Here is a 24,426-nt window from a genome sequence, read left to right as displayed (position 1 = left end):
TCTCCTCTGTGGATTCCCAGCACCTGAGGATTATATAACACCACAGAGCCCAATTTCCCAAACCTGACTGCTGATATGAATCATCTGGAATGCTTGCTAAATATAAGATTACCGGGCCTCTCCCCTGGAAATGCTAGTTCTGGGAAGAAGCCCAGCAATCCGTATTTCTAAGCAGAGTTCCAGGTAATTCTTACCTTCAGGAAATGTTGAAAAACTCTGATAGAACACATAAGGCCATGACAAATAATTTCTGAAAGTTTCTTAGCTAGAAAACACAATTCTATATAACGTTTAACGCCATTGCCTTAGAGTTTTGTTAAACAGCTGATATTTGTGCATTACTTAGCAGCGATTTCATTTGACTCCTTTAATAATCACCAGGGGCGTTAAGTGGACATTGGAAGCAAAGAAGGTGACTTACTTAAACTTGTCCAGGAGAAAATGATGAAGTTGATGACAAAGTCAGGCTTTCTGACTCCAAAGTCAGCCATGCTCTTGCCCCTTCATTATCCTGCATCCCTTCATTCAGTGAATCTTCATCAAAGGCCTTCTAGCTCCCAGTGGTGCACTGGGTAGAGACTACGGGAAGGATGGGAAGGCAGGCCACGCTGTCTAAAGCAGCGGTGAAGGTTCTTCGCCGACTTCCCATCCTCCTGGGGCGGGGACGGGGCGGGGACGGGGCGGGGACGGGGCGGGGGTAGGAGAGGGGAGGGCAAAGATACAGCTGGGGTGGTGGCCGAGCGGCTGGGCAGAAGCTACCGGAGACTGTAACCCCGGGCGCTAATCGGGAGGGGCCGGGGCCTCGACTCCAACCACACAGGGTGGCTTAGAAATTATTAAAGGTCAAAGAAGGCAAGCAACCAAGTTCACAGAGGTCAGCCAAAGCATTGGTGACCCCCGACCCCTCGACCAAACTCTTGGCTTCTGTCCGGTCTGCGCTCCTGCTGGGTGTGAGGGTGTCTGTTTCCCACCACCTGCCCCCCACCGCAGCTGCTGTTCCCTCCTCCTGAAAGCCTCCTTCCCCATCACCACCTTTCCCAGTTCTTCTTCATACCCCAGGCCGAATACCTGCCCCTCCAGGAAGCCCTTGTCTGCACTTCCCTTGGAGTCGTTGGCATTGAACCCCTCCTATTAATGTTCTCTGCCACTTAGACTACGAGTCCCATGAGGGTGGGCGGGAGGCCGGATACAAGCCCGTAGCTCAGGACTGAGCAGTCAGTGAGGTGGCAGCACGCGCCCCTTGACACCCGGGGCGAGGCCCACTCAGCCCCGCGAGGCGGCCAGAGCGCAGGTGGTCTTTACCTACTTTCTGGATTGCTTGCTCTGGTTTGCACTGTCTTTCTCTCTCCCTCACTCTCACATGCTTTCTCTTCCCCCCACCTTCTCCCCTCTCCCTCCCCTCTCCCCTCCCCTCCTGACTCAAATCTCTTCCAGTGGGGTTTCTCTGAAGCACACTAGGTCTCGCCACGCACTCTCTCTCTCCATCCTCCCCTCCACACGCTCACGACCATCACAGGCTGAGGTTCCGGCAGGAGGTGAGGCCAATCCCACCACTGTCCCGTCTCCAGGTGGCACACGCGTTGCCAGTCACCACGACCAGCTTTTGTCAAGAGCCGGTTTCCTCTTTATTGTGGGTTTATGGACCACAGCGGACAGCGGGCATCGCTTTAATCCACCTCACAGCCTTTCCATTCGATCCCTGCTCTCCACTGGTTTCCCTCCGGATCCTATGGCTCAAAACGTGCTGATGGAGAGAGACTCACCGCAGCTGCAGGAAGCAGCCCAGGACACACCAGCTGCAGCTACAGGAGCTTCCCCGAGGAGTGAGGGGGTCTCGGTTCATGAATCCAAACAGTTCAAGTTCACACAGATTGGCCTATTCCTGTCTGGTATATTTTCTCAAATGAAACAGTCCACAGCGTGTCTCTGTTAAATGGGAATTTTGCTAGTGTCTCAGAATTTTCTCTGAAGCCTGAAGCTCACAGGTGACCACAAATGGGTCCTGGGTCCCTTTGGTCATCACCCACCTTCAGCCTAGACGAGCTTAGGAGAGTCAGAGTAAAAGGGTTTTTTGGACGAGAGTTGCCCATCTGGCAGGAAGTTGCCCATCCCCTCTGCATGAAGGAAGAAGCGGGGGGTGTGCTCACCCCACCTCAGCCCCCAGGGAGCTGCCTGTGGCCGCAGAGTAGAGGGAGAGCCCCCTCCTCGGAAGGTGAGGCACGGGTGAGTGTAGGTTTCCCATGGGTTATGTGGAATCCACCAAGAGGACAGAAGCAGGGGCCAGCTTGGAAGGACCTCCGCAGGAGGACTGCCTGCATGCTGAAGAGAGGCCCGCAGGAAGAGTCTGGAGGTGTTCCCTCTGAGCCAGAGGCTACATCATGCATGCCAGAAACCCCTGGGGGTTGGGGGGTCAGGGCTGGGGCTTCAGGGACTCACAGAATCTCTCCTTGAGCATCTGGGCATCTGCCACACTGAGAACATCAAGACCCAATTAGGCCAGCAGCTGGCAAACAAGAATTGATCTTTCCCTCTAATTACCCCTCCGCAGAAGCAGTAGGTGGATGGAGAGGAGGGAGCACGAGCTGGGAGTCAGGGTGAAAGAACAGACCTCCCCTCTCTTCTCCAAGGCAGGAGGCTGAGCCTGAGTCTGCCCTGAGCTGGGGATTGGAGGACAGAGAGAATTGGGTAAGAGAGTGAAATTTTAATTTAAATCAAAGTGAACTTTTTAATACTCTAAAAATGAGTCTGTTCTGATACCTGAAATTGCCAGAAAAGCTAATATCTCTTTTTGACGTATTATCCACAGATAGGAAAGGGGTTCCTAATAGAGCTGGTTTAAAGAGTACTGGCTGGGGGGCTTCCCTGGTGGCGCAGTGGTTGAGAGTCTGCCTGCCAATGCAGGGGACACGGGTTCGAGCCCTGGTCTGGGAAGATCCCACATGCTGCGGAGCAACTAGGCCCGTGAGCCACAACTACTGAGCCTGCGCGTCTGGAGCCTGTGCTCTGCACCAAGAGAGGCCACGATAGTGAGAGGCCCATGCACCGCGATGAAGAGTGGCCCCCGCTCGCTGCAACTAGAGAAAGCCCTCGCACAGAAACGAAGACCCAACACAGCCAAAAAATAAATAAATTAATTAATTAAATAAAATTAAAAAAATGAGTACTGGCTGGGAAAAAAATGATGTGGGGATTTTACGCTACCACATCCAGCCCATTCAACATATAGGTGAGTTACACTTGTAGTTCGGTTGTGCTCAGATGTAAGGTATGCTAGAACCCTGCAAGAGATGGGGGTTAAATGTGGGGAGGAGAATGCAGAAGATGGGGCCGAAGAGAAGGGGTCTGGGGAAGCTAGCCTGGCTCGGGGCAAGGCTGGTGTGGATTGGTAGGTGGGCCCCAGCCCAGCTCCCAAAGTCTGGTTCTTCACATACCTGTGTTGGGCAGTCTGACTGCTCGGGAAGATGAGGCAGCAATGGGAGCCCAAGGCTCAGAGGTCAGCCACTCAGGAGGCAGTGAACCTGGCTCTGGAAGATCCCAGGTAATGGGTGGGGCAGGCACGTTCCATCACCTGGAGGGGCGAGGAGTGCCAATGGGAACTAAGCATGGTACCTGGGCTCTAGCCAAATTCACTGAGGTTCAGGGAGGGACTTCCAGCCAGAGGTGGGACTGGAGAACTAGAAAGGGCAACCAGTAAAGTACAAGGCAGAGAACTAAGGCAGAAAAGAGTCCCATGGATGGGGGCAGAAGGGCGCTATTGTGCAGATGGTTCCATGAGTTTGCTTGCAGGGAAATGTCTCCGTACAGCCCCTCTCTGCTCTCTGCTCAGCCCCTGACTGGGTTAAAAATCTCTTCTTTGCTTCATAGCATTCTGTGTTTCCCTCTAATTTACACTTTATCATACTATTGTGTAAATGTCCCATCACTTTTCTGTCTCCTTCACAGGGCCTGGGAGAGAGTCTATCTAGAGCAGGAATCCAGCAAATGTTTCATAAGTGAATGAGTGAAGGAATGAATGAAGAGCTACCTTCATAGGTACCTTGAACCAGCTCCTGGTGGTGCATAGGTCTGAAATTTGGTTATCGAAGAGACTTTAGTAGGCGGGTTAGGGGGCGGGTCAAAGAAGAAACAGAGTGGTGGCCAGCTGCTGGAGCCTGGACCTGGGGTAGAGGCTGAATTCCTTTTAAGGACCATGGTGTTAAGGGAAAGGAGTACAGGAGCTTTCTCAACCATGGTGAGCTCAGGACTTGAGGAAGGGGAATCCTGTAGGTGGAAGATGTCAGGGAACCCAGTGGGAAATTGTTGAGGAAGGCAGAGGTCAGGGAAGCAAGATGGCACCTAACATTGTGATCTTTCTAGAGTGCTTCACAACTGACCCGGAAGTGTTTACAGCATAGGGGCCATAACAACGTGAGTACATCTTCTGTATTAAATAACACAAGGACCACCATTCGTCAATGATGCCCTGCACTGTGGCACTACATCTTGTAGGTAGAGGAATCACGTCCAAGGGGCAATAATCCAGCTCCTACTGAATCTAGTTCCCACTGAATTACAGCTACAGAAGAATAATGTCATTTGGGAACATATGCTAAGAACACCTTCCCAATAAAATTCTTTAAATTAAAAGGCAGTATTTAAATCAGAGTTAGCATATCAATATCAATGAGATGCAATTGGTTCCAACTGCCAGAGGGACACATCAAAGCCCGTATCACCATGCATATCCATATTACCACGGAGAGTAAAGCTGGACAGACAAGGAGAGGATGGTCAGACATCACACCCAACATAATTTCAGATCTCTGAGCTCCATGCCAAGATTCTGCCAAACCTTATGGCATCCAAGAGATGGGAGTTAGATAGAAAAAGCATATGGCTAGGGTGGGAGGGGGCTGGGGATAAATTGCACAAGAAACAGACTTGCTTTTCCAGAGGAGGTCTGCTTCAGCATCAGACTGTTGAGACAAAAATATGCTGTTTGAAACCCCCCCAAAATGTCCTTAGTATTGCCTTTTAACACCAGGAATTGTGTCCTGGTGGATGGGGGCTGCATCCAGCCTACACCTTACACACTCAAAAAGTACAGACATGTGGACGGGTACACACGGGGAATGTAATTCCCAGAAATCTAGACCTTCTTGGGTGCTGTCAGAGGCATCTGGCAGGAGTAACTTGATTACTTGATTCAAGACCCACACTACATGTTTTGCAAGTATAATTTTTTTTTTATTATTTCTTAGGGGGTAAAAAAAGTACACACATAAAATTAAGGTTTGGCATATTTTTAGTGTCTTTGCCAACTGTTACATGGGGGAGGGGTGTTAGCTTCGGTTCTTTAAATTATGTATAAAAAAACAAGTGGTCATAAGTAATTTGAAAAGAAAAAAGGAAAAGTAAGCTATCACAGAAAGCCAAAAGGCTATTACTACTGAGTGAGGAAAAGCCACTGTAGAAATTTCAGAAGTGGATGAATATGGAGCTCAGAGAGAACTGGGTCAAGCATAGCACATCCAAGCAACAGCCTGTCTTTCTGTACTTAACATGAGACTAGGCCATAAATCTAACAACCGTTAGACATGGTGCCCAAGGGCATTCCTTGGTTCAATAAGATATGTGACATTGAGCAATCACCCTCTCTCAAAATTAATTAAGAGTTTTGGAGGACCTACCATACGTCTGCTACTATGCTAAATTTCCTAATCATGCACTTTTTAAAATCCTCATTACAACTGGAATGTAAAATTGTTATTCCCAACTTCCAAGAAAGGACACTGGAAGAAAGAAAAGTTTCATGACATTCCCAATGTCACACAGGGCCCTGACACATCAGGACTGGCCAGGGGATGGAGTGTCTGAGTTAGGGGGAGTAATCCCAAGCCAGGAAACCAGCAGAGGGAAGAGAGGAACCAGGGCAGAACAGCAGCAGGGACGTGTGATGTTCTGCCCAATCTGACCTCATTTCATCTCATCCACCTACGCTTCTGACCCTCAGAAAAGCTGACTGAGGATTCAAACACAGGTCATGATGATGATAAAGAAGATTGATGAGGATGGGGATGATGGTAATGATCCATCATTAGGATGATGAGAATGACGACGTCAGTGACGATAAATAAAACAGTACCATTTACTGAGCCCTTTCTATGTGCTAGGCATTGTTAGGTATTTTAAAACCTTTATCTCATCTTATTCTCTACAACCTTGTGAGGTAGAGATGATCATTATACTCCACGTTACAGATGAAGAGACTGAGGCTCAGAGGGAAACGAGTTCCCCAAGGTAACACAGCTAGTAGGTAGTCAAGCTGAAAATCACACTCAGGCCTAGAGACTCCAAAGGCCGTGCTCTTAACCAGTACGCTTACTTGATGGCCTTCCCATAGCAAGTTAGCCACAAGTCCAGAATGGATCTACTATCCCACACTGTGCCTAGGGAGGAAGGTGACCAAAGTAATTCCAAAGGTTCCATGCCAATATGAAATGCTACGATCATGACTTTGTCATTATCAACACAAATACATTCAAAGTATGTTTGCCTTTTAAATTTTGGTTATTTTTGTTGATGAACAGAAGTTTTCATTTTGTGGATGCAAACTTGAAACTCTTTCTTTTATGATTATTTTTCTGTGACCTCAATGCTTGGTAAGGTATTCTGCTGCAGGGAAAAAAATGATAACAACTGTATTTTACTTTAGTCTGTTTTCTTACTATACATTCTTAAAACTCTTGAATCCATCTGGAATTCATTTTGAGTATGGTAGTAATCAAATTTTAGATCTACTGGTCTATCTAACCCTATTTCTGACAAAAGTCTTCTTATTGCTTCTTCCCGCAATTACTATCATAAGATAAGGCATTCTTCTCTCAACGCTGAAGTTTTCCAAATGCTCTTCCAATTATTTGAATTCCTACCAATACATCCATGACTCTCAATCTCCCTAAATTGTGTAGAGGTAATTCAATATCAAACTTTTTAGCAGATAAATTTGACCAGAAAGGGAATTGGCTACTATAGCAGATATTTGATATCTTATAGCAGATATTTGATATCCCCACTCCCAAATTTCCATGAAAATGGCAACAAACTATAGTTAACAACACTCCATTAGCAATTTGTAGACTGACCCAGCGAAGACCACTAAGACTGGCATTACCCCAGGGGATGTACAACATTTAGCGAACAGCTAATTAGTGTTTATTGTGGAAGGACAGGCAGCGCTGAGTTTTGGAGATGGGATGCCCCAAGTGGAAACAGTAAAATCATATCTATGAAATAAATAATACTGAAGGTCAGAGGAAGAAAACGTCTTTTTTAGATGTTTTTTAAAAAAACATTTTTTAAAAAAAATCCTTTTATGAAAGAGATTTATTCCAAGTAGCAGGAGAAATTTTTAAGCATTTATGTCATACTCTCAGCAAGATTCAAGAATGTATTGCATCTATGAAACTAAAGCAAAGAGTCATGAATAAGTAATAATTCAACACCAAGAAAGACTGGATAGAGATAAAAACAAAACTGTGGAATTAAAGCTGTAATGGAAGCAAATAGATACTGTAGAAACTCAGATTGCTGAAGTGGAAGAGGAAAGTAGAAAAATAAACTTTTTTTTAAACATAAGAAGACATGGAGGATATATTGAGGAGATTCAGACTATGTATGACCCTAATGTCTGCAATATTCTAACCTTTATAACAGCTTTATTGAGATATAATTCACCTACCATGTAATTCACCAATTAAAGTGCACAACTCAATGGTTTTTAGTATATGTACAGAGATGTGCAGCCATTATCACAATCAATTTTAGACTATTTCATCAACCCAAAAAGAAACACCATACCCCTTAGGAATCCCTAAGCTCCTCATCCCTCACCAGCCACTAGTATAGGCAACTAATAATATACTTTCTGTCTCTATGGATTTGCCTATTTGGATATTTTATATAAATGGAATCATAAAATATGTGGTCATTTGTGGCTGGCTTCTTTCATATAGCATATTTTTGAGATTCATTTCATTCAATACTTTTCATGACCCAATAATGGACATTTGGATTGTTTTCACCTTTTGGCTATTATGAATAATGCTGTTATGAACAGTCATGTACAAGTTTGGTTTTTTTGTCTGTTTTTGGCAGAATTGCTGGGTCACATGATAAGTCTATGTTTAAATTTTGAGGGATTGACAGGCTGTTTCCAAGGCAACTGCACCATTTTACGTTCCTACTAACAGTATATGAGTGTTCTAACTTCTTTACATCCCTGCCAACACTTGTTATTATCTGTTTTTTTAATTATAGCCATCCTAGTGGGTATAAAGTGGCGTCGCATTGTGATTTTGATTTGCATTTTCTTTAATCAACTAATGATGTTGAGCATCGTTTCCTGTGCTTATTGGCCACTGGTATATATTCTTTGAAGAAATACCTATTTGGCTCCTTTGTCCATTGTTGATTATGTTGTCTTTTTATTATTGAATTGTAAGAATTCTTTAAATATCTTAGATATAAATCCTTTATAAAATGTATGATTTGCAAATATTTTCTTTGACTCTGTGGATTATCTCTTCATTTTATTGATGGTGTTCTTTGAAAACTTTTGAAGGACAAAAGTTTTTAATTTTGATGAAGTCCAATTTACTATTTTTTCTTTTGAGGCTTGTGCTTCTGTTGCCATATATAAGAAACTATTACCACATCTGAAATCATGAAGATTTATGCCTATGTTTTCTTTAAGAATCCTATAGTAGTTCCTCTTACATTTAGGTCATTAATACACTTTGAGTTAATTTTCCTATATTGAGTGCAACAGGGGTCAGCTTCATTAGTTCGCATTTGGATATCAGGTTGTCCCAGCACCACTTCTAGTCTTTTGAGTCACTGTGTTCTTTAATAGCCAAGAGAAATAACTCAAAACCTCAACCCGCATAGCTGCAGGAAGTTCAGTGCTAGCACCACTATTTTTAAGGATTCCTGCATGGAGAAATGTGTCATGCTTCATCATCTCTCTTTCTAAACTCTTGCTCCTGGGTTTTTTCTATCATAGATGCTGTATGGCTCAGAAAGTAAACGCCCATGAACTGCACACATTGCAAAAGAAATCCAAAGAATGCCTTCCAGTTCACTTTCCTCCTGAGGAAAGGGATCCCAAGCAGGTCTCTCAAGCATACCTGGCTGGAACCATATGTGTCACATATACAACCTTGTCACTCCAGCCATAGCTCATGGCACTGGGGAGCAGTTGCACAGGTATGAAGAAGGTCACGAACTTTTAAGATGGCTTGATACAGACACTGCTTTAGAGGTATATTCCACATGCGTAAGGACAAACTGAACCCATCAAATACTCTATTTTGGGAAACGTATATGCTCCCACTAGTACTGTGAGATTAATAGGAACTCTTGATCACTACAACTGATCACACCAAGGATGATTTTGGCTTAGACAGATACTCTTAATAATGCTAAATTGTCTAGTAAATGGGTGTAACATTTTATCTTTTATTAGGGAATCTCACTGTGACTCTGTGGATATGATGTCTTATTACAATAAAGTCCTAAAAGTAATCCTTTCCTTGATGGAATAAACCCTATTTGGTTCTTTTATGTCATTTTCCACTCACTTTTTCTTTTTAAGATTTCAGATTCTTAAGAATGGTCTACAGATTTCCTTTTAATCCATCTCTGTTGAGACTAGATTATGCTACTTTTTGATTGGCTTTAAACTCATCAAGTTCCATATTCTAGAACAGTACAAGTGATATGGAAGTTTTCCAATTCTTGTCAACTGGGGAAAAATTATCCACAATTACCTCTAACCTAGAGTGTGTTTTCTTTTGAGATTTGAATCTCAAATTTCTTTTGAGATTTAATTCTTAAGCACTGTGCCACCAGGGAAGTCCTGAGCTATACTTTTATTTACATATTTTCTCTATTTCTTCTATTGTGATTAAAATTTTGAGAAGTTTGTCTTTTTTTAAAGAACCAGTTTTGATAATTATCGACAAATTCCACTGTCTTCTACTTTTAAGTGTATTTCTTTATAATTGCCCTATTTACGCTTTTTTTTAAAGTAGTTTTTGTCCTTTTTCTAGTTTCTATTAATTAAAAAATTAATACTGGGGCTTCCCTGGTGGCACAGTGGTTAAGAATGCACCTGCCAATGCAGGGGACACGGGTTCGAGCCCTGAACCAGGAAGATCCCACATGCTGCAGAGCAACTAAGCCCGTGTGCCACAACTACTGAGCCTACGCTCTAGAGCCCATGAGCCACAACTACTGAGCCCGCATGTCACAGCTACTGAAGCCAGCGCACCTAGAGCCCATGCTCCACAACAAGAGAAGCCACCGCAATGAGAAGCCCATGCACCACAGCAAAGAGTAGCCCTCACTCACAGCAACTAGAGAAAGCCCAGGCACAGCAACAAAGACCCAACACAAACAAAAATAAATAAATAAAATATTTTTTTTAATTAATAATTTTTCCAAAAACTTTAATTATATATTTTTGTACCTCAATCTTTATAAATGGATTATTTATAAAGCTCTATAAAGGTACATTAATTTGTGGTTAAATCTAATATTCCATGGATCCTTGAAAGGACATGTTTTTTATTTGTATAGTATTAATACAATAATGTTAATTAAAATATTTAGATAATCTCATCCCTTTTTAAATTACTTCTGTTTAAAATTAATAATGTGTTGAAATTTGTTATTTTTTCTTATATTTCCAATGTTTTTTGCTCTGTATATTTTGATGCTTCCTTAGCACATACATTCTCATTACTATTGAATCTCCACTCCCAGTCAGTGTTTCTCATCGACTGGCAGCACCAGCCTCACCTGGGAATTTGTCAGAAATGCAAATCCTATGGAAATATGTATGGAAATATGTTAATATAAATGTTTCAGACATTACATGAAATTTCTAAAAATCTTATATTTGTATTTGTATGGAAATATGTATGGAAATATGTTAATATAAATGTTTCAGACATTACATGAAATTTCTAAAAATCTTATATTTGTATTTGTATGGAAATATGTTAATATAAATGTTTCAGACATTACATGAAATTTCTAAAAATCTTATATTTGTATTTGTATGGAAATATGTATGGAAATATGTTAATATAAATGTTTCAGACATTACAGGAAACGTCTAAAAATCTTATATGTTCTGGTATAATGTTATAAGTAATAATCCTAGTTATTACTTTAAAATGTATATCTCAGAAATAACTAATTTTCTTGTCAACTGCATTATTATGAACTTTCATCAAATCTTTAACCATGGTCATTTTTAAGTCTTTTGTCATTTACAGACAGTTCTGGGTGTACTCTGATGATTTTGCAAATATGTTCCTATAAAAGAGTTTCATCTTCAAGAAATTCATGGAAAAGACTCTGACAAGTACAGGTTTCTGGTAACTGACTGTACTGCTGAACTGAATGAATAAGCATTTTCAGAACTCTAATGAAAAACTGATGAACTCATAAAAGTGCTAACAAAAGATCAAGATGAAAAAAAAGAAATTAATTACATGGGACTGAGTGAACTGATGAGGATGAGTATAATTTTTGTGACTTTCTGTCTGAATTAAAAAAAAAAAATCCCACAAGGACTCAGAGGAAAAGAATATACAAATCAATTTTCACTGCAAAGTAAAGGAGCTGTTACAGTGGAGGATTACTGGACTGAATGTCAATATTATGACATAGTATAAGTGTGTTTCATGTTTGGTAATTGCAATCATTGTTGCTTTTGTTGTGGTCATCCATGTACAATGCTTGGTGTCAGTCTATCTATCCCTTGTAAAAATAAAATACAGTGTGTGTGTGTGGAAAAAAAAAAAAAAAAAAAAAAGACAACCCTCAGAATGGGAGAAAATATTTGCAAATGAAGCAACTGACAAAGGATTAATTTCCAAAATTTACAAGCAGCTCATGCAGCTCAATATCAAAGAAACAAACAACCCAATACAAAAATGGGCAGAAGACCTAAGTAGACATTTCTCCAAAGAAGATATACAGATTGCCAACAAACACATGAAAGGATGCTCAACATCACTAATCATTAGAGAATTGCAAATCAAAACTACAATGAGGTGTCACCTCACACTAGTCAGAATGGCCATCATCAAAAAACCTACAGACAAATGCTGGAGAGGGTGTAGAGAAAAGAGAGCTCTCTTGCACTGTTGGTGGGAATGTAAATTGATAGAGCCACTATGGAGAACAGTATGGAGGTTCCTTAAAAAACTAAAAATAGAACTACCATACGAGCCAGCAATCCCACTACTGGGCATATACCCTGAGAAAACCATAATTCAAAAAGAGTCATGTACCACAACGGTCATTGCAGCACTATTTACAATAGCCAGGACATAGAAGCAACCTAAGCGTCCATCGACAGATGAATGGATAAAGAAGATGTGGCACATATATACAATGGAATATTACTCAGCCATAAAAAGAAACGAAATTGAGTTATTTGTAGTGAGGTGGATGGACCTAGAGTCTGTCATACACAGTGAAGTAAATCAGAAAGAGAAAAACAAATACCCTATGCTAACACATATATATGGAATCTAAAAAAAAAAAGGTCATGAAGAACCTAGGGGCAGGACGGGAATAAAGATGCAGACCTACTAGAGAATGGACTTGAGGACATGGGGAGGGGGAAGGGTAAGCTGGGATGAAGTGAGAGAGTGGCATGGACATATAGACACTACCAAATGTAAAATAGCTAGCTAGTGGGAAGCAGCCGCATAGCACAGGGAGATCAGCTCGGTGTTTTGTGACCACCAAGAGGGGTGGGATAGGGAAGGTGGGAGGGAGATGCAAGAGGAAGGAGATATGGGGATATATGTATACGTATAGCTGATTCACTTTCTTATAAAGCAGAAACTAACACACCATTGTAAAGCAATTATACTCCAATAAAGATGTTAAAAAAAAAAAAAAAAAAGAAATGCAAATCCTCATGCCCCAACCCAAATTTAATGAATCAGAAACTCTGTGGGTGCAGCCCAGGGATCTGTTTATTAACAGGCCCTCCAGGTGATTCTGATGCACCTTAGGCAGAGAACCACTGATCTATATCAGCTCTTCTAGCAGTACAAGATGATTCTAAATGACTCAGTTAATGATTACTATAACCACTCTGCTTTCTTTTTTGTTTCTGTTTTCCTGACATATTTTTGCCTTTTATTTTACTGTTGAACATAGCAAACCACTGAATTTTATTTTGTGATCAAATTTCAGATATTTTAACTTTTTTTAAACAGGAAAGTTTAAACCATTTACATTTATTCTCATACTTACTATGTTTGGTCTATCTACTGCCATTTTATGCTTTCTGGTTTTTATTTCTTTGATACTTCCTTTCTGTTCTAGTTTTCTATAGGTTAAACCTTATTTTACTCTTCTAAAAATATTTGAAATTCTAGTAGTAAAACTTCTACCATGTAAAACTTCCAAAAGCACTCTCAAATCTGTTTTTATTTATCAAATACAAAGACTGTAATTTTTACTGTAATCTATTAAAAATATGAAAATTAGCAGTTGCATTTTCCTTTGGCCTCTATTCTTTCTTTTCTGCTTTCTTTTATTTTGAATTCAGATAATATTATTTTCTCTTTTAAATATATGTAATATGTATAATTTAATATACAGCCCTTTGCCTTCTGTGCAACTACATTTATCACTATTATTTAAATTAATATATTCAATATTCACCACAGTGAAATACCTGTCTCAACGATCTAGAAAACCTTGTTACTAATTTGTTAAGCAATATTATGTGGGTGGTATATTTCTCCAGGTACCAAATATACCTGAAGTTGTCTTCCTATTCCCTTCATATGGGAGGCACAACCTTTCCCAGCAAGTTCTACATATACTACTACTTTGTTTTCTGGCCAAGAATTGGCCAGAAATTGTTGCCAAGAATTCTAACATCAACCTACTCTTTGCTCATTTGTCAGAATTGGGTTTTTTCCTTTCTTATCAGGATGCTTGCAGGATTATTTCTTTTTCTTTGAAATCCAATTTTTTAAATTTTTTAAGTTTTTTAAATCCAGAAATCCTTTTTTTCATATTTTCCTTTATCTCATCTACTCCATTTATTCTGGATTCTTTTTCTAGAATGCCTATTAATCATGAAGTTAATTTCTGCTTTCTATTGCTCATAGCTGTCATCTTCTTTGATACTGTTTTAATACCTTTGTCCCTTTCCTCTGCATTCTAAGAACATCTAAAGTTTATCTTCCACCTCACTTAATTGCTTTTCTTTATAGTATATGGTCTCCACTTTCTTGAGTCCTATATGGATTTTATTTTAGCTACTTTATTTGTTCATCTGTAGGCATCCTTTTATCTTCTTACTCCTTTCCTTCCCCATAACAGCCTGGTCAGTTAAATAGAAGCAAGTACCTTGTGTATCTTGTTAGGAATTGATATTTTTTAAATGTATTTTCAGTTTCTTGTACGACATCTATTTCAGAGGAAAGTGAATTTGCTTAGTCACAGTACATTACCATGCTTCTCTTGTTCTGAGAATTTTTCCATAAACCTTATATTGATTTTTCTCTGTTCTCATCTTTATGAAGGAGGCATATACTTGTCCAGGATTGAAGCATTACCAAGAAAGAATTGCTTCAGGACTAGTCAGAGTTTGGGTGATGAGTAGTAAAAGAGGGTGCCCTTCCAACTCCTTCACTTTCCCAGGTTCAAATCCAAAGGAGAAAAAAGTTGCAACAGGTTATAAATGCAGGCATTAAACAACCTAGAGATTAAACAGGGCCACCTGTGGAATTAACATCTGTAACATCAAAGACAGGAAAAGACCTCATGCTGTGCCCTCATTAGGTACATTCCCGATCCCACAATATTTCAGAACCAGAAGGAAACTAAGATCCAGAGAAGTCAAGCCATCTCCCCAGCTGTGACATAATCTACACTTGAATCTAGGTGCCTGACCTCCAAACTCAGCTTTTCTTCTTTCCCCTGAATTATCCCTGTTTTCTCTGGGGTCAGTTCTGTTAGTTCATTCTCATTTTTTGCTTCTAGTCTTCATGAGTCTGGCAATCAGTAGTTGTCCCTTCATATCGCTGAAGAAAAGACTAGGTCGATTAATGGGGAGATGGGTGTATGTTTGCTCAGCTATGAGCAGCACCGCCCCTGAGTGAGAGGAGTGAATGTGGGCTCTCAGTCTGCAGGTGGAGTGTGTTCACTAGGAAGCGTCTCTTTAGGGTGTGAGAGTGGGGACAGGCAGGCGGCACCATCCCCAGTGCCCGCTTACCCCGATGTCTATATAAAGAAGACTGTATTCTGGGTTACAATAGTCCTTTTGTGGGGCCTGACCTCTTGCATAGAGATTTCTTGATTTCTTTAGAAAATATTCCTCTCTCTTAAGCTTTAGATGGAAAGGACACCCACTCTTCAGGGGAACTTGAGGAGGAGAATAAAGAGGGAAGCTTGAAAAGTTAAGCAAGGCAGCCATCCCACAGACAGTTTGTTCATTATCTCCATACTGTTGACTTTGGGAGATGGGGAGGCTCCCCTTCCAATGAAACCTGCCTCTCCTCTGCTCTGCTGCTTTCTCCAGGACAAGATTGAGTCCTGGCCCTCTCCACTCTGGCTTGCCCAAGAGTTTAAACTCAATCTGCCTTCTATATTCTAGAAATTCTTTAAAATATTTGATGTTCTAATGTGCCACACCACTTTCTCATTGTAACGAATTGATTTATTTTATTACTTCTTTACATTGAACTAACTTATTCATGTTGATACTCTTAAGGGTGAAAGAGGTTGAATGCTTGTGCTCAGTCTGCCATCTTGAACTGAGAGCTAGGTAGAAAATTTCCAACAATTAACATAAGAGGTGGAGAGCTGCAGAGAATATTAAGAATATTGTTTTAATGTAACTTGGTGCAGCCACTATGGAGAACAGTATGGAGGTTCCTCAGAAAACCAAAAATAGAGTTGCCATATGATCCAGCAATCCCACTCCTGGGCATATATCTAAATAAAACTATAATTCAAAAAGATACATCCACCCCTATGTTCATCACAGCACTAATTATGATAGCCAAGACACGGAAACAACCTAAACGTCCATCGACAGAGGAATGGATAAAGAAGATGTGGTACATATTTACAATGGAATACTACTCAGCCATAAAAAAGAATGAAATAATGTCATTTGCAGCAACATGGATGGACCTAGAGATTATCATACTAAGTAAAGTAAGTCAGAAAGAGAAAGACAAATACCATATGATATCACTTATATGTGGAATCTAAAATATGACACAAATGAACTTATCCACAAACCAGAAACAGATTCACATAGAGAACAGACTTGTGGTTGCCAAGGGGGAGGTGGGGTGGTGGAGGAATGGGTTGGGAGTTTGGGATTAGTAGATGCAAACCATTATATATAGAATGGATAACCAACAAGGTCCTACTGTATAGTACAGGGAACTATATTCCATACCTGTAATAAACTATAATGGAAAAGAATATGAAAAAGAATGTATATATATATGTATGTATAATTGAATCACTTTGCTGTACAGCAGAAATTAACACAACATTGTAAATATTCAATAAAATAATTTTTTTTAAAAAAGGAATCTTATTTTAAGATACTTTCTTTAAGTGCCTTAAAATAATATATTTTATCCTAAAATTTAAAAATTTATATTTATGTGTCATAATCCTAAATAGTCTATAAAATTCTATATGCTTGTTCTATAAATTCTATAAGTTTTATAATTTATACATTTTATATGTTTATAATTTATATTTTATGTAAACTATTTAAAAGTCTATATTTTTTAAAGTACCATATATTTTTTCATAATGATAAAAGAATGTTTTAAGAGTGTGTTAGGAAAATATACTTTTCAGAATAGTGGTTTAAAACTCTGTCCCCAAAATTCTGTAACTATGTATGGTGACAGATGTCAACTGGACTTATTGTAGTGATCATTTCACGATATATACAAATACTGAATCATTATGTTGTACACTTGAAACTAATATAATGTTGTATGTCAATTAAACCTCAATAAAAAATAAATTTTTATGTCAGACAGAGAAACACAAATACTGTATGATATCACTTACATGTAGAATCTAAAATAATACAATGAACTAGTGAATATAACACGAAAGAAGCAGACTCAAAGATATGGAAAACAAACCAGTGGTTACCAGTGGGGAGAGGGGAGGGGGGAGGGGCAATATAGGAGTGGGGTAAAAAAAGGGTTATTATAGAATACATTTAATAGATATAACCTGTAATTTATGCAAATAACCTGAGATATTGACTGATCAAATTTAAATGAAGCTATTTTCTTATAAAGAACCATTTGGTAAAAAATAAATAAATGTTTTAAATAATAATATAAAAAAATGAAACTCTGTCCCATGAAGCCCTGAGGTTCAGCAGAGGTGGCTCAAGGATGAAAGAGGAGGATGAGGGAACAGACTCCCAGTGTCCCTGCTCTACTTCAGAAAGACTACCACTCTTTCTGTCACTCTCATTTATTTCATGTACTTGAGGTTTTGTATAAGACTTCATCTGAAAAATGATCGCCGTTGCCTAAAAAACTGTTTGAAACACAGTTTTGCAAGCTTTATATTTGGTTTATTCAGGGACACTGTGATTTATAAATAAGCTTTTTTGTTTATTCAATTATCACTAAAGAGTTGGCTGCTCTTAACAATCACAATGTATTTCATTCTATCTCTTGGAATGTTTTTCCTCCTTGATTGCATCACAGGTTTCTCCTGCCACCTGGTGGCCACATATGTCTATTGCAGGGGCAATTTTTAAATTTAGCTGGTATCTGCTGAAGTTGCAAATACAACTCACAAAGCAATGAAGATTTGTAGAGGGCTTTTTTAACACCCAATCACAGGTTACAAGACAATTCTATTGTTCCTTAGGTTCCTTAGGCTCCTAGAACTCTGGAGCTGGATGGGCTTATGATAATTATTTGTCTTCCATTTCAGATGTAATCTCTGTGAGGACTCAATAAATATTTATTAAGCCGTTTATTAAATGATTTCTTAAATTAATTAATAAACAAATGGAGGTGCAATGCTAACAAACGCACACATTTCTCACTGTATTCCCTGCCACCATCTCTATCATCTGGATTTTTGTGATAATTCTTAACTGTTCTCCTTATATCTGCCTCCTCTTCCGTCTTTCCTCCTTTTAAAACTTAAGACATAGTATTTATCACTCCTCTGCCCAGAGCTCTCTGGAGTAAAGCCAGAGCTTTATAATGGTTTACAAACTCCTGTATGGTCAGGGCCTCTGCTCTCATGCACCACGCTTTGCCTCCATCACTCCACTCCAGCCACACTGGCCTCCTTGGTGTCCCGCAAACAAGCCCTAGCTCCAACTCTTCTGGGACTTTGCCCCAGACACCTGCCTGGCTCACCCCCTCACAGCCTTCCACTCTTTACTCCCATGACATTTTCTCATGGAGGATTTCCCTGACCACCATATTTAAATTTTTCAACATGGAATTCCCTATCTCCCTCTCCAGCTTTACAACAGATGATGTGATTTACATATTGTATTTACTTTCTATGTCTTCTAATAAGCTCCATGAGGAGGGGTTTTTGGTCCATTTCATTCATTGCTGTATCCCCAGTAGTCAGCACTCAATATTTATGGAATGAAATCCCTGGTTCCCAAGTAGTTCGATTCCAACGTGATGTCTCACTCAAGTAAGATAATCCAGCAGCCAAAAATAATTTGAACCTTTTATTGTGGTCTTAAAAAAACTCTAAAGAAGACTGCAGTCATAATCCAAGTAAAATGTCTTAAAATTTTCCTTTCACCCTTAATTCTTACATTCCAGCAGCTGCTTCCTCTAAAACCTTCACTTCCACATCTCTCCCTGAAACTTCCCCAAGTGTCCTGTCCATGTAGGTTCTTTATTTTCCTTCCTCATGGGCCAATTCGCCCACATCCTCGCCAGGACCTCTGCTTCCACCACCTCTGAGGCACACTAGGATGGCTCCCTATGGAGGGAAGTGGACCAAGTCCTCTAAGAAGCAAGGTTCCCTCACTCTGAGTGCTCTTCCCAAGGTAATTGTAATAAAGAAGTTCTTTGGTGATGATTTTGTCCATTTGTTACAAATGCAACCTCAGAGAGCAAACAGGCAAACAGGTCAGGGACCCCAAAATTTTCCCAAGGAGTCACTATATGTATTTGTTAGTTGAGGCACTTGTAATGCTGTTAACTTACCTCTGACCAGTGGGGTAGAAGTTAGAGACTTCTCTTCCCTCTGAACTCTAGTCTGAGAATCTTGACTGTTCTGGGGAGTTTGGAGGCTGGGGGACCGGAGCGCCAGGGGTCACTCTAGAAGAGAAACTGAGTCAAGCCCTGACAGCCCCGCCCCCATACTCAGGTGCTCAGCTCTCTGCTAGGAAAGTCTGGCTACCTAGAGAAGCATATTCCAGGGACATCCAGGCTACAAAGCTCTCAGTTCCAGGGACCTGGTTATCGCAATTGGTGGCCAATACTCTAGAGTTAGGAGAAAAGGCACTTATTTGGAGAAAAACCCAAGAGCGACAGGACCCCAGAGCTTCTGTCCTTGAATCAGGGGAACTAAAGAACGGGGACCAGAATTACCACCTGAGCCATCACCAGAAGGGAGAGGGAAGAGCTAGGACCAAAGGTGAGCCAGGCACCCAGGAATTCCCTTGGGAGCAAGTCTTATGCAGGAAAGGAGATCAGGGGAGCAATACTGGGATCAGTCAATGAGTCATGGTGGGGTCACTTGGTCCCAATCTGGCCTGAGGGTCCTGACTCTAAGCACACGAGGCCCCTACAGCAAAGCCATCCTTGGTCGAAATGGGCACAAGATCTGGAGCAGAATGAAGCCTGCAAGTGGGGCCATCAGAGGACACAGAGTAGTCAGAAAATTCATTCATTCATTCATCCCACAAATATTTATTGAGTGCCTACCATCGCCAGGTACTCTTGGGGCTGACATCCTAGTCAAGTGACAAATTTCTATTTGGGACAAGTCACAACCACAGAATGTCCCCAGTAACCACTCAGCTGGCTAGCCCATACACGCTCGGTCCAGGCCTGTGGTTAACTCTTACAACAAACTGCTTACACCAGATATTTATTTTAACCCTAGAAAAAGTTTAACAACCAAACCAAAATCATCGTGCCTTGAAAAATAAAACAACGTCCATAGCTGATTTTATTATTGTTATTTCCTAGAGCTCTAGGCAGCCTACTCAGGATTCCAGGATTCCACAGAGCACAATTTAAAATCCTTTGTCCTCCATCAGGCTGACCTTCCAAAAAACAGGTGGGCACACTCTCTATCCCCCAAGCAGCAATAGCAGGGAGATATATCAAAGTAGAGTGAGCCAGGCTTCGTTACCGGAGCTCTGAGGCCCGAACTGGGCCTCCCAGAGGGTCCAAGTGGACTTATAAATAGATGCAGTAAAAGACTAAGTAATGAATTTGTGCAATTGGAGGAAAAAGCTCTAAAGCGGTTCTGGCAATGCGGAGACAAACATTTAAAAAACAGTGCCTGCGTACGCATCTCACCCGGCAGATATAATGGCTTCATATACATTCATGAGCTTTGGTCTCCCAGCTCTTCCTCTTTCTCAATCACAATCATAAAAGACAAAGGAAAAGTGAGAGGGGAGAGAAAGATAAACTTTAAGGGTCCAAACTGCAAACACAACCTACAGTTTGTAAATTGCTTGGAGACCTTTGGAGGGAGAATCAAGGAAATGAAAAGTAGAACATACAGGAATATTGCTGTTTAGGGGAAAGTCTCTGCTCTGGGCATAAAAGTCTTGTCTGGAGAATGGTTGAGAGGCGCAATACTGACTGAACGTGAGATTGCTTTGTATAAAGGACGGGCCTCGTTCTTTACTCTGCGTTCTTCTGCCTGTCTCCTGTGGCCACCTCAAGGTCATTTACTTGTGGAAGAACCAAGGCTCTATGGTTTTTACTATATTAAACAAGCAAGGGCCCAGGAGCCCTGGCTGTGCTTGTTGGCCCCTGCTACCCGCACCTTCCCAGGTAGATCTTTTTAAGTGAGGTATAGTTGATTTACAATATTACATTAGTTTCAGGTGTACCAGGTAGATCTTCTGAGAGGCCCACCTGCCACAAAGTTGCGGGGGTCTCAGAGCTCAGACCATGGAGTCAGATTTCCTGAGTTTAAATCCCGGCTCAGCCACTTTTTGTTTAACCTGCACTTTCTTCCATAAGGATTTAAGGTCATCTGCAAAAAGGCTTTTCAATTCTGTGCATTTGTGCACGTGTTGCCTGGTGATTTGGGTAGGGGAATTTGTTTTTAGAAATAAACATAAACACACACACACACACACACACACACACACACACACACACACACACACAGTGAGGAAGTCAGCCACCAGTAACTTGAGGTCAATTTATTATGCGCTGGGGTCTCGTGTCCTCAAAGCCAAGTGCGTGTTCTAACTTAAGCTGGAAGGAATGCAGCAGTGCGGCCGAAAGGAATGAACGAGTGATCACAGGCCAGCTTCCGTTTCCACACCAGGCTCTGTGCTTAGACCAAAGGCAGCGGAGAGCCAAACAGCCAGCTCAGCGGGGTCACGGGGCTCGGCTGCCCCTTTCCTGTGAGTGAATCTGACCCCAGGCCCCGCAAGCTGTTAGGGGGCCCGGGGGTGCCGGAGGAGCAGCTCTTCAGAAGGGATGTGAGATGAAGGTCGTGCCCATTTGTGTTTAGCCCTGGCCTCGCTGCAGCGCTGAGAAGCCTTGGCCCAGGGCCAACTTGGATAATTACATTTCACCTGCCCAAACTCCCCCATGGCTTCCCCCGAGAGGCGTATTCCTCTTCCAAGGCTGCAGTGATCCAGAACATAAATACTCTCTCAGAGGCAGTAGTCTATGACCGGGCAGCTGAGGTTTTGTTCCTTAAAAGGAAAATCCTCTTAGAACGACACACTTACTCTCATTCCTCCATTACTTTGGCAAATATTTATTAAGCAGCTACTTAATAAGTGCTAAGCATGGTGCGGAGTGCTGGAGTGCAAACATGAATAAGACAATAAATTCTCTGGCCCTGAGGAAGCTCACAGTCTAGTAGGAAAACCATCAGTATGAGTGGTAAATGGCTTTTAAAATGGAGTATAGATGGAGAGCCGAAAAGAAAGATTCCAGATCTCCTTAGAAGAGTCAAGGATGATTTCCGGAGTTGGCAATGTGGGAACTGAGCTGTTAAATAGAACCTCAATAAGCAGATAAGGAAGAAGAACATGCAAAGCAGGGGACAAATACATATGCAGAGCAAGGGGGTAGGAAAGAGCTTGGAATCGACAGAATAGAAGGCAGAGTGGCAAAAGTAGGTGGTACAAGAGGGGTAGGAAGTGGAGGAGGCTGGAAACGTAGCCTCTGGTCAGATTGTGAAGAGCCTGGAATATCATGGTAAGGATGTGTCTGCAGTGTTTGAAGATTTTGAAACCTTGGAACAACCGGTCCATCCGTTTTTTAGTAAAGTCACACTGTGGCAGCGTGGAGAGGAGAGTGGGGAAACTAAAGAGCAAAGGTCAGACACAAAAATATGGCACTATCATCCTAAACCCAAAAAGAGGTAGTAGGGGAGAGGAGCAGACAGATATAAGCGTTCAGGAAGGGAAATCAACAGGTTCCTAGTACCTGGTTGGATGAAAAGTGAGAGTAAAAGAATTGAGAAGAGTGGGCAACTGGGTGGATGATGGGACTATTAACCAGGATGCCACAGGAGGAGGCAGGGCAGGGGGTGAAGGGCTCGGGCAGGGACCACAGAAGGCAGCTGCAAATGCAGGTCTGGGCTCATTAACTCTGGTAAGTTCTCTGCAAGCACTGTCAGCTGCATTTTATCAACAAATGTATCCCTGGCGGCTCTACGCCCGGGGCCACAAACCTGAGCTTACAAATCCCCTAGAGGGCTTGTTAAAACACAGATTTCTGGGCTTCGCCCCAGAGTTTCAGAGTTAGTAGGTCTGGGGTCCCCGGCCCAAGAATTTGTATTTCTAGCAAATTTCCTGTGATGTTGCTGTGACTGACCCGGAGCTCACACCACGAAAACCTCTGCTCTAGACGTTTGTTTGGGCTGTTTTCCCCACTTGATCTGAGATTTTCTCTGAGTGGGTAACTAAAAGGACTGATACAGGTGGAGATGATCAAAAATGTTCCCTTTTACCAGCAGAATTTCAAGGATTCAGTTCTAACCATTAAAAACAAGTGTTTGTATTTGGTGGCTGATTTATCTCCCATTTTTTTCTTACTCAAATGACAGGATTTTTAAAAACCTTAGCCTATAATATATTATTATATATTTTTTGAAATAACATAATTTTTGAAGGCCAACTATATGCCAGGCATCATGCTAAGCATTTTTCCATACACTGTCTCACTTACTTAGTCCTATCAATAACCCCATGGAAGTCAGTACCATTAGAATTCTCATTTCTCATGTGAGGATACTTAGAAACTGAAGTATTTTAAATTAGCCCAAGGTCAAGTTGCCATTAAATGGCAGATTTACTAGAAACTACGCTCAAATACTATAGTATACAGCATCCTTTACCATCCCATATTTTGTAGGCCAGCTATTTCATAGAACAAGACCAGAATTTTCCACATCCTATTATGTCATTAGTCTATAGTAGTTTCCTGAATCTGTTTTCAAAAATCTGCCAGCACATAGCTGGCAACCACGACGGAGTGTAATAATCATCTTTCAGCTTCTTAATAACCCTTGTGCATTGAACAATCAAGAGAACAGAAGGGTCAAGTGGAAGGCAACGCCCTGTAGTGCTATGAATGTGTTTGAGGATTTTCTGTGATGATGCCTGGGGGATACGTGGGCATTCTCAGCATATTAGAGTGTAAGAGCCTTTCACAACATCTGTTCCAACAACATCTCTAGACAGTACATGCAGTATCATCCTTAAAAGACAATGTTCTGAAAACCCTGAGCAATTGTTGAGATTTTCTGCCCAACTCCAAAGAGGAAAGCAAACAAAGCAAGCAATTCATGTTCCAGCTCCCTATATACAATCATTTAGTATCTAGTAGTTATTTAGCCCCTAGGTTACATGCCTAAACTGTGAGACAGAATGTGTCCTGTGAGACCACAGGACATCAGAAATTTATGACCTGTGTCCCAGGGTTATTTTAATGTAAACTCCTAAAAGCTGGGGAGTACGAGTACGGCTGCTTGAGGAAGCCACATGTACCAGGACACCTTTCTTCTGAGGATATGAAGCTCTTTGAAGGGCATATGTGAGTGTCCTTCTGGAAAAGACAGTGCTAAAGAAAATCAGGAGGAGGACTCTCCCCAAACTATCCCAGAACCAAGCCTGACCCAAACAGTCCAAAGCCC

This window comes from Balaenoptera acutorostrata, chromosome 6, assembly GCF_949987535.1.
Source record: "Balaenoptera acutorostrata chromosome 6, mBalAcu1.1, whole genome shotgun sequence".
NCBI lineage: Eukaryota > Metazoa > Chordata > Mammalia > Artiodactyla > Balaenopteridae > Balaenoptera > Balaenoptera acutorostrata.
The sequence above is the reverse complement of the archived record's forward strand: the minus strand, read 5'-3'. Positions refer to the sequence as shown.